Raw genomic sequence first — 12,101 nt, forward strand, 5'->3', positions numbered from 1 at the left:
GCAAGTTATAAGGTTACATCAAATGTATTTTGTATTGACACCTCCCATCAACATGGACCCCTCTTGATTACACTTACTTAATAATAGGGAGCAAAAAGATGCAACTTTCACCTAATTTGTAAGTACTTAAGGCTGTTAAAAAAAATAATGTAAAAAATGGATGCGATTTTCTTTTCATTTTTGCTAAGGACAGAAGCATGAATGGAGTTAAAATTGCCAAAGGTGATGTTACTTATGAGGTATCTGGTTCTCTTGCTGCAACAAATGTCATGTGAAATGGGAAGAAAATGACATACAGCTTTAGCAACATTCTAAGGGTGAAATACCTCTTATTAAGCTGTCTACAACATGTGGAATAAGTGAAATGTTTGACAAGGAAGAATATGTGTTAAACAACATTGTCTGACTGTTCTTTAAGGCAAAATGGAAATTATATTTCTAAAGACAGTTGATGGGAAAATGTTCTTGTAAACAAAGATCTGTAGATCATGCCATTTCCTCTGTCATCCTTTTTCTCTTTCTTGCATGGTCCAATTATGTTTCTGGAGACAGATTCTTCAGATTCAAGCTTGTTGTAATTTCTAAGCAACACTGAGGAAGCAGGATTTTCCATCAGAACACCTATGGTAACAGCAACACAAAGATCAACTACTTATGGGAAAACAGAATATAATTAGGCCAATAGATGACAAGATACCACTGATTTGTGAAAGTACAAATTATATGCTTAAAACAGCACCAATATTTAAAAACATTCACTTCTTCCTGGTAGTGGATCTAGTTTTTGCTCAATTTCTAAAAAAGAAACTTTTCCACCAAAGCCCTAGGAAGTGATGAAGCTTTAATTAAAGGATTAATTTGAAAAATGCTAAATAGTATAATTTATAAGTCAGGTGTTAGAACCTGTTACGGATTTGAAATTTCACTAGTTACTTATTTTGATTTGTGATGTTCTTCAGACTCTGGTACATTTTCATTCATTAATATTATTGGATTTTTCAGTTATTTTCACTACTGTCAATCAGAGTATTTTATTGGGCTGTTAAAGATTCTGGATCATTGTCAAGAGTAGTGTTGTCATAGATTAGACCTTTGTTTGCATCACACTATTTGGCAGCCTACATATTAAAGGAATCTATTTGCTATTCTATAGAGCTCGGTCCTTTGTAATATTCATTGCAGTGAATATATATCTATAGATTGTATTTTTTTTACTTGTTATTGTACATCTCACTATGCCAGGCGTCTTTGTATTTCTCTCTGAATATATGTAGGGTGTAGTCTCACCAATTTCAAGGCTCAGTCATGGTGAATAAGTGCCTGTTGGTTAGTTTTCTTATACTTTAAACCATGATAAAATTGAAAAAATATATATATTTAACACGTCCTCAGGAATTATTTTCATTTCAACTGTCAGGGTTCAATGTAATAAGGCTGTAGTTAAGGACTTTTGCAGATTTTGACTAGCATCTTATTTTATAAATGGTTTGACTGATTACAATAAGACAAGCAATATTACACCTTCTCGCATTTCTATTTTTTATTTGGAAGAAAGAAAGTACAGAAAGGCATTTTGTAAGTACTTCTAATAGACTTCTATTTAATATTTATCCAGGAAGTATTTAAAAAAAATGTTTTTTTCTGTGTCATACCTTGAAAAAGAATATCCAGGTAACTAAGCAAGTGTCACAGCTGGAGTTTTTTATTTGGAAAATTTGTGTCTGCTAATTTGTATGACCACTATCTATTTTCTAGAGCAATATTTTACTTTTCTCTAAAACAGCTCCTTCGGTACTGCATGTTTTCTCCTTTTTATCTAACTTTCCTTCCAAACTTCTAAAATATATTAGAAACCACTATGCCTATTTTTCTGTTCCTTCAAATTACTTATTCACTTATCTATTCATAAGGCCAGACAGGAGCAGAGGAAGAAAACAAATTATAATAAAATGCTGGAAAGGTACCTGGGAAGGAAAGACTCCTAAGTAAATAGATCTGAAATTCTAGCACATTCTGTTTGCATCTATTCTATCGTATGAAATTTTAATGTGGAAGTTCATGATGAGCATTAGTTTAATTCTTGTGCTTTATTCTGAGATCAGAAGTAGAATTCTAAGTTGCATTTTATTGATATTTATGTGAGAAATGAGTGCTGTTTCTACAGATTGAGTGTAATGTCAAGATTTCTCATCTTTTGTCTACCTGATACACAAGTCACACGAACAGCATTTAATACCCCATTAGGATGATTTTACTACCTTCACTCAATGTGCACATCTATACATGCAATGAATGCAGAGCAATAAACTCTGATGCATATCATGCCACAATTTATTGCTTCTGAGCACCACATTTACAAGTGTGCTTGCGAGAGCAGCACACTGAGCTGAGTTGGAGCAGTCCTGGTTGGCAAGGAGTGATGAGGAGGGGAGGGGAGGGTTAGCTTGCCAGCCTGGGGCTGCTCTGACCTGGCTCAGCATTCTGTGGAGGGGCTGACCTTTGTGCCCCAGTGTGACAGGCATCGCTTCCGAGCCAAGTTGCGGCCCGCCCACCTGTTCCTGCGGCAACCGCCCGCCTTCTCGCCTGCCACGTCTTGATGTTAATTAATTAATTAGCGGGAGGCTGCCCATTATAATGCCCCGATGCCAGGGGGCGCCCTGCGTCTCCAAACTCCCCTAATACCGCAGCCCAAGCCTCGCAGATGTTTCCGGATGTTGTCTTGTCCCTAATCAACTCTCCAGCTCCCTCGGGCCTGCTCTGTACCCTCTATGGAAGCACCGCCTCCGGGCTCCTCCTCTCTGTGCCCACTCTAGGACTCTATAGTGAGCCTCTGGCCTTTCTTGCCCACCGCGCTGCTCTCCCCTTCTCTCAGGGCACACCGCGCTGCTACCCCCTTTCCCTGGGGGCAACCGCAGCCCTCTGCCCTGCTCCGGGGTTAGCCTAGGCAGTAGCCATTCTCCCGAGGCTCACCGCGCCCGTACTGGGCCTCCTAACGATGTTGCCCCCTCTCTAGGGCTTACTACACCCGTCCTGGGCTTCCTCAATATTGCCCCTCTCGGGCTCCTCAATATGGCCCCGCTCTAGGGCTCCTCAGTAATCGCCCCTCCTTGGGGCTGGGGTCTATGCACCCCGCAAGTGACACCCTTGCTGGCGTCTGCTGCGCCCATCCCGGGCTTCCCACTAGGGTGCTCCCCCCCTCTTCGGGGCTCGCCGCGCCCACCTTGGGCTTCTCAATGCTGCCCCACTCAGGGGCTGGGGTCTACGTACCCCACACACAAGCCGGGGGCTCTGTTCCCCTACCGCAACCCGCTGGTTGCGCTCTTCACCGCCAGTTATGCCTTCACCGGTGCGCAAGCTGCGCCTTCACTGGCGCTGGGGTCCCCCTACCACTGGGGTACCTATGAGAACAATGCGCCCTCTTGACGCTAGACTGCACCCTCACTGGCGCTGGGGCACCCCACCCCTATAGGGTCCCTATGAGGCCTCCTCCAACCCCTACAGCCTCACCCAAGCCTCCGGTGTAACATTAAAACTGAACATAAACTAGAGCCTCCTGGCTGTAACTCAAACATAAAGCCCCCTGGCTAAACCATAGTACCCAATCCTCTCAGGGCTATCATGAGCTGTACTTGCAAATCAGGCTTCTTCCCATATCTTGGCTGAGGGAGCTCCTGCCTCTCCGGCTGCTGGCAGAGAACTCCCAGCCTGGCCTCAGCCCTGAGCTTTATAAGGGCCAGGCCCTGCCCCCTACAGGCAGCTGGCTCCCCTTAGTTGCTCTGGCAACCCACAGCTGTGCTCATTACCTGGGCAACCCCTCAGCTGGGCTCGTTATGTCAGGCCAGGGCTCACTCACTCGCTCCCTGGCAGTTTCTCCTCTCTAGGAGCAGGGGCACCGGGGTGCCTTGCGACACCCAGACAGCTGCATCAGCATCTACGTGTGCAGTGTGGTGCTGTGGAATAAAAAACTCCACAGCAGGGTAGTATTTGTATTTACCCTGCTGTGGAGTTTATTACTTTCCTTCAGCCTAATAGAGCTGCACATGGAGACACTGAGCTATTTACTGCAGAGCTACTTAGTTAATTCCGCAGTAAATGTGTTGTGTATATGCACCCAATGAAGACTAGTACCTGAGAAACTGCAGTGAAAAGCAACATTGCCATTTTATTATAGGTTAAGATCAGGATAGAACATGATCAACCTGCAGTTTCTGATGTTCCTGTCTGTTGCACTGATCCTCATCTTTCCAGATGACAGATCTGGAGAGATCTGCTAATTGAATCTATTTAGGAGGGAAAATAAATAGCTGTGGCCATTCTATCAGTTTTTCTTCCAAAAAGTGTCAACTATAGCACTCTAAATTTTCACTGCCACTTAACAGAAATCTTGTATTCATTTAGGATTTTTGTCATCAGGCTGGTGTGGGCTTTACAGCATAGAATAATATTCTCTGGCAAACTTTTATATTCATCCCTCTAAATATCTTCTGAAGAAATTCTTCTTGTGCTTATTTATATATTTAGCTTATTATTCACTGGCCAGCAACATAAATCTTGAAGAGGAAAACATAATCATATTCCCCAAAAGCAAGAAAACAGGATCAGTTCTATACTATTCATCCTAACTACTAAGAAAAATACAAATTACTTTTACCTCAACAATGTAAAGGAGGAAAGGAAATATTGACTGACTTCATTCAGCTATAAAAACTGAAAAAAGTATATATGGCTTCATTGAAAATAAATGTTTAACTAAGGTACATCTATCCCATAGCTCAGGGTGTGTCTGAATAAGTGTTCACAAGACCTGTTTTAGGTTTAACTGGTTTATTTAAGCCAGCTAAACCTAAACAAGGAGCAGTGCATGCAGTCCAAGGGAAGTAATGCCGTGGGGGTAGGGAGGCTGGAGAGCTTGTGGGGCTAATGAGGCAGGTGGGATGGAGGGTCTGCAGGAGTAGTTAGTGAGTCTGCAGTGGAGGGGGGTGCTGGGAGCTAAAAATAGCCTGATCAGGGTTGGGAGAGGTAGGAACAACACAGCCCCAGGTCTGAGGAAAGCAGGTGGGCTTTCCCAATCTCAGGGCTATACTGTGAATAGGTACAGACATTCATTAGGCTGTGTTAACCCAGGCTGATCTAAAGTTAGTTTACCTGTAAGTTGCACCATGTTTAGGGCAAACTAAGCCCTATGAACATGTACATGCCCTATGAACACCAAAACTGAAGGGGAAAACCCTGAAAGGAGAACAGCTTACTTTCTCTACTTGAGCTTAGATAACAACTTTGGACCCATAATGTGGAAAGGGGGAAACTAGAAAAATAGTTTTGATCATCATCCTCTGAGAGTGCAAGTAGTAACAGCAGTGCTAAGGTTGTGCCCTACATGGGATAAACATACCTAAAGGTATAAGGAAAGGGTTGTTCTCTGACCCTACATGGGCACTTATAATGGGGCCAGATTGTCCTTATACCATTTTCACTGAGAAATTTAAGAACAAGATATTGCGTGTAAGTCAATGTAAATGTATACTTTATGCAGTAGCATTGAAAGGTTAGTTCCGTGAACACCAAAGGGAAAAGGTGTTCCTGGTTTGAACACCAAAACATGATGATCATATTACAGTATTTTAAATGTCATTCTAACTCAGGGCAATTCATAAACTCATAAACCAACTCAGTGAGTTCCCTACCGGAATTCATGAGCACCTTATGACTCCCCATCAGAAAATTGGCGAGGAGCCACTATGCCACTGTCATCAGTGCATATGCCCTAACTCTTGATGCTGCCAATGAAACCAAGGAGGAATTCTATACCAACCTGGACCAAGTCCTTTCTGATGTTCTGGAGGGAGATAGACTTATTCTTCTTGGTGGCTTCAAGACTAGAGTCAGAAGGGATTCTAACCTCTGGAACAGAATCAATCAGCAAGGAAGGAGTAGAAAGGTGAACTCCAATGGCATCCTCCTCTTGTTAAAATGCATGGAACATGGACTCACCATTGCCAGCACCCTGTTCTACCAGATAAACAGGCACAAGACATCATGGCAACACCCACAATATAAGCATCGGTGCCTAATTGACTATGTCATCATCTGTGCCCAGGATCACAAAGATGCTCACATTACTCAAGCAATGCTAGGAGCTGATGATTACTGGACTGATCACTGATTCATCAGTTCACTTATGTCACTTAAATAGGCTCCCAAACAATGTCTACAGCAGAAGCAATGCCAATGGAAGATCAACACCACGGGACCCAAGGATCCAAGCAAGCAAGATCTCTTCCATTAGTACCTCAACAAAATACTTGTGAATTCCAATCAACAACAATAACAGGAGGTCAACAGTGTGTGGGGTGCCTTTGACGCCACTGTTATCAATACCTGTGAAGTGACACTTGGCTTCTTTATCAGGAAACATCAAGACTGGCTTGATAAGAGCAACCAGGAGTTCCAAGACTTGAGCGATTGCAAGTGCAAGACCTTTTGTGGTTGGGGAAATGATACCAACTCCAATCAAAAGAAACTGAATCTCTAACAAGCTAACACAGATGTCCAGAGGAGAACCTGTGATATGAAAAACAAATGGTGGGAAGACAAGGCTAAAGAGATTTAACAACTCACCCACATCCATGATACATGCAGTTTCTTCAGCGCCACCAAAACCATCTATGGTCTGAGCACTCCGGAACCAACCCCCTTGAGACCTAAGGATGGAGGAGACCTGATCATGGAAAGGCAAGTCATCAATGCCCATTGGAAGGAGCATTTTGAAGACATTTTCAAGAAGACTCTGCTATCTACAGATCTCTGCTGTTGATGTGAGTGTTCTCAACTGTATCCCACAACACCCAATCAGAGATGATTTTGGAATCCCTCCAGCCTTGAATAGGTGAGGAAAGCCATCAAGCAACTGAAGAAATAAAGGAATCTGGAGCAGATTGAATCCCCACTGAAATACTCAAACTGGGGGGGGGGGGGGGGAGGAAAAGAGATCACATCATAGTTTCATGCCCTCGTCTTTAGGATCTGAAATAGTGAGGAAATTCCAGATGACTTCAGAGATGCCATGATTGAGATGATCTTCAAGAAAGGAGAAAAGCCCTACTATGGAAACTACCGAGGGATCACCTTGCTTTCACACCACAGGAAAGATCACTGTGACAACCCTCCTGAACTGTCTCCTGCCACATAATGAAGAACTCTTCCCAGCAACCCAGTGTGGGTTTATGGCATCAAGAGGCACAACCTGTCATGATCTTCACAGCACAGGAGAAATTCTGGGAACAACATACTTTACATGGCCTTCTTTGACCTCATGAAAGCTTTTCACTCAGCATCCATAATGAGCTGAGAAGTGTTGTAGATGATCCTTCTGAAGTACAGATGCCCACCAAAATCTGTCACCATTCTCTGCCTGCCTCATGATGGTTTGCAAGTGGTGGTTTTCAGTAATAGATCCATCACAGATCTCTTTGAGGTTAAAATGAGAGTTAAGCAAGGCTACATCATTGCTCCAGCAATCTTCTCAGTGTTTCTTGCTGTGATGCTACATCTGATCACCAACAAGCCTCCAGCTGTAGTGGAGCTAAACTACTGAATGGATGGTAAACTCTTTAACCTCAGCCAACTCTGATCCAGAACCAAGACCACCCCAACGTCAATCATTGAGCTCCACTATGCTGATGATGCTGTCGTGTGTACTCACTCATAAGCAGATCTTCAGACAATTGTCAATGTCTTTACTGAGGCATACAAGAAAATGGGACTGACGCTTAACATTTGGAAGACTAAGGTCCTCCACCAACAAGTTCCTAATGAACAGTCCCCAGCTCCAGATCCACAGTGAGACTGGAGAATGTTGGGTATTTCCTGTACCTTGGAAGCCATCTCTCACAGAAGGCTGACATGGGCAAAGAAATCCAACATCACCTCAAATGTTTGGACACCTGAAGAAACGGGTGTTTGAAGTCCGCAACATCTGATCCAAAACCAAGCTCATGGTTTATCAAACAGTCATGATCCTCACCTTGCTATATGGAGCTGAGATATGGACAATGTAAAGGATATATGGGAGACAGGCCAATTTCCAGGTTAGAAACATGAAAGTGGGAGAAGATAGGCAGGGCATTTATGATTACTGTGCTGTACTTTTAGATGGAACAAGAAAACTTCCCTGAGAGAAATACATAGTTACTTTAGAGGTGAAATGGAATCATGGAATCTCAGTCCTAGTCCTTCACCATGCATCCTCTGTTAAAATTACAATATGAAGTGTGATAGGGTGAAGTTACAAATTACACAAAGAGTGTTGTTACATGTTAACATAAATACATGTTGAGGGCACTCAAACCAGGAGTGTCCACATAGTAGAGCAGTAAGCCCATACTAAGGCATCTTTGAGTAGCTCAGAGATAATCCTGTTCTACTGAGGATGAACTGTCTTTAGGCAGCTCACATTGCAGTCATATGTGACTGCTCCACAGGCCCAAAACTAGTTGGGAGAGATGTTCCAGCATCCCAGGAGACACTGATCTCAACCACTCTATCTTCTGCCACAATAACAGCAGGGGAGCACCTAAATTCAGGGGACACCCCCTTCCCTACTATTCTGGGCTCTTTATGATACCTAGGGCTCCCCCCATGCCTGCCACTAGAACTGCACTCCTGCTCCTCAGGACACACCCTCTGTCCCTTCACTCCCCATACTGGGGCTTCCCCATGCCAATTGGGGCTCCCCAGCCCCCCATTCCTCATGACTCATGCTAGCACCCCCACATGTCCCTCAGCTTACCTCTACTGCCAATGCTGTCCCAAGGGAGCAGGCAGGGAAGGAGAACCCATCAGCCAACAACAATGCTGTTGCCACTGCCACCACCTTGCCACTACTGCTTTCCGGGTTGAGCCTAGCCCAGACAGTAGAGGGGCACCAGTGGTGGGCAGGTTCCTCTTTCCTGCCTGTTCTGCCAGAACAGCACTGGGAGCTGCTAGGGAGTGGTGAATGGGGATGCAGGGCACAGTGTGGGCCTCATCGAGAGGTACAAGGGGGACAGGTCCAATATAGACTGGTGGTAAGGGGTGTGGGCAGGCAGTGTGGTGCGCCTAATCTGAGCCAGTGGTAAGGGGGTGGAGGGGAACAGGTAGTGCAGTATGTCCAAGGCGGGGTGGCTCTGTCAGAATGGTTTAGCAGGTTCAATCTTCATAGAATCATCATAGAATCATAGAAGTTTACCTCCCCAGCAGGTTCTCCCCTTTTAAAATGGTTAAAATGTTATATCTGACCAAATCCTTAAAGACCTACTGGGAGATGCTTTTACCATCTGCAGTAACTTTGATGCTATTGCATGATCACCCAAATATCATTCAGCCCCAACTCAAATTTGCATCCAAGAGAATGAAAGAAAACAATAGGCTGAAGTGTGACTGATACAGGATGGACAGAGTATGAGGCAAAGAATGGACAGAGTATGAGGCAAAGAATAAGAGAAGGAAAACTGGACAGGTTGGCAAATCAAGTAGCCTGAATGTGCCGGAAGAGCAAGTCCAGTTAGCCAAATATAAGTGACATAATAGGAAATGAAGAGAAGGAGAGAAAAGCAAGTGAGGAAAGCAGTAGTGTATACAAGAGCAATGTAAGGGACTTGTCCAAAGGTCCTTGATCTCTTGACAAGACAGGCAATTCCTGGCTTTTTATTTCACTCCCTGCACTGCCTAGTAGGCAGAGCACAGTGGCAGGGTGATTAGAGACTGACAGAGCACCAAAGGTGCTCCATCACAGACAAAGGGCTGGGAGCAGGCAGCTGGCAGGTGCAAGCCAGCCCTGATGAGGTGGCCATTTTAGACCCTGGCTCTCTGGGCTGAGGCAGCAGTTTGCTGCAAACAGCCAAAGGAACAACAACACTCAACTGAGCTACTGCTCATGGAACACCTTGGTGATAAGAGAAGAACTATGGGGATGGCAGGAGGTTCCTACAGACCCAGTAGGGTCCCGAGCCCCAGAAGAAGGTTTTGGACTAGTTAGAACAAGGCCCAGCCTAGGCATGGGGCTAACAGCTGGTAGGCCTACAAGGGGGCCAGGCAAGCCCCTGGAGTAGAAGAGGGCTCTCTGGTGGGACTAAGGAGTGACCTGTCTCTGGAATATGGGGGTCAGCAGCTGCTAGATTGACTCTCTGATCCCTTGCGCTGGTCAATGCAAGATGGCAGGGCCAAAGGGCACTTAAACCCAACATGAGAAGCAGGCCAGGGCTACTGTGAGCTATCTGGCCCCCTGACTGGCCTAGAGATGGGGCCACAGCCTGTAAGGGCTGAAGGTCCCTTCAATGGGAGGGACCTCACAGCTGAAGAGGGTAAGGGTCAGCCAGCATGAAGGCTGTTATAAGATCATAGAATCATAGAAGTAGGTTTGGAAGGAACCTTGTAGATCTTCAAATCCAACCCCCTGCCTGGGCAGGAGGAAAACTGGGCTCAAATGACCCCAGCCAGGTAGGCATCGAGCCGCTTCTTAAAGACCCCCAGGGTAGGAGCCAGCACCACTTCCCTTGGAAGTTGGTTCCAGATCCTAGTTGCCCTAACTGTGAAGTAGTTCTTATGGATGTCTAATCTAAACCTACTCTCCAACAATTTGTGGCCATTATTCCTTGTTATCCCAGGGGGCACTAGGGGAAACAAGGTCTCCCCCAAACCCTTCTGGTCCCCCCTAGTGAGTTTATAGACGGTCACCAGGTCCCCCCTCAGCCTTCTCTTGTGAAGGCTGAACAGGTTCAGGTCCTGTAGCCTTTCATTGTAGGGTCTGCCCTGCTGTCCCCGGATCATGCGGGTGGCCCTCCTCTGGACCCTCTCAATGTTGTCCACATCCCTCTTGAAGTGGGGTACCCAGAACTGGACACAGTACTCCAGCTGTGGCCCAACAAGTGTCACGTAGAGGGGGAGGATCACCTCCTTGGCCCTACTTGAGATGCACCTGTGGATGCACGATAGGGTCCAGTTAGCCCTGCCGACCATGACCTTGCATTGTCGGCCCATGTTCATCTTGGAGTCAATAATGACTCCAAGATCCCTTTCTGCCTCCATGCTCTCAAGAAGGGAGTTTCCCATCTTATAAATGTGCTGCTGGTTCCTACTGCCCAAGTGCAGCACTCTGCACTTGTCAGTATTGAAATGCATCCTGTTTTTGTTAGCCCACCCCTGCAACCTATCCAGGTCTTTCTGCAGTCTTTCTCTCCCTACTAACGTGCCCACCTCACCCAAATTTTGGTATCATCAGCAAATTTGAACAGGTTGCTTTTCACCCCATTGTCCAAATTGCTGATTAAGAAATTGAACAGTGTGGGCCCAAGGACCAAGCCCTGGGGGACTCCACTGCCCACTTCCCCCCAGGTCATAGATTCCTAGATTCATAGATGTTAGGGTCGGAAGGGACCTCAATAGATCATCGAGTCCGACCCCCTGCATAGGCAGGAAAGAGTCCTGGGTTTAGATGACCCCAGCTAGATGCCTATCTAACCTCCTCTTGAAGACCCCCAGGGTAGGGGAGAGCACCACCTCCCTTGGGAGCCCGTTCCAGACCTTGGCCACTCGAACTGTGAAGAAGTTCCTCCTAATGTCCAATCTAAATCTGCTCTCTGCTAGCTTGTGGCCATTATTTCTTGTAACCCCCGGGAGCGCCTTGGTGAATAAATACTCACCAATTCCCTTCTGTGCCCCCGTGATGAACTTATAGGCAGCCACAAGGTAGCCTCTCAACCTTCTCTTGCGGAGGCTGAAAAGGTCCAGTTTCTCTAGTCTCTCCTCGTAGGGCTTGGTCTGCAGGCCCTTAACCATACGAGTGGCCCTTCTCTGGACCCTCTCCAGGTTATCCGCATCCCTCTTGAATTGCGGCACCCAGAATTGCATGCAGTACTCCAACTGCGGTCTGACCAGCGTCCGATAGAGGGGAAGTATCACCTCCTTGGACCTATTCGTCATGCATCTGCTGATGCACGATAAAGTGCCATTGGCTTTTCTGATGGCTTCGTCACACTGCCGACTCATGTTCATCTTAGAGTCCACTAGGACTCCAAGATCCCTTTCCACTTCCGTGCCACCCAGCAGGTCACTCCCTAGACTGT

At 45.8% G+C, this 12,101-nt stretch overlaps 1 long non-coding RNA gene across 1 annotated transcript in view; it reads right to left on the reverse strand.

Annotated features, from left to right (window-relative positions):
* LOC106739313 (uncharacterized) overlaps window positions 1-12,101 on the reverse strand; it is a 28,801-nt gene continuing 16,700 nt past the window's right edge. The window contains exon 2 of the long non-coding RNA XR_002091775.2: window positions 1-621. This is a non-coding gene — a long non-coding RNA (uncharacterized LOC106739313). The remainder of the gene's footprint in view (window positions 622-12,101) is intronic.

Source organism: Alligator mississippiensis, chromosome 4, assembly GCF_030867095.1.
Source record: "Alligator mississippiensis isolate rAllMis1 chromosome 4, rAllMis1, whole genome shotgun sequence".
NCBI lineage: Eukaryota > Metazoa > Chordata > Crocodylia > Alligatoridae > Alligator > Alligator mississippiensis.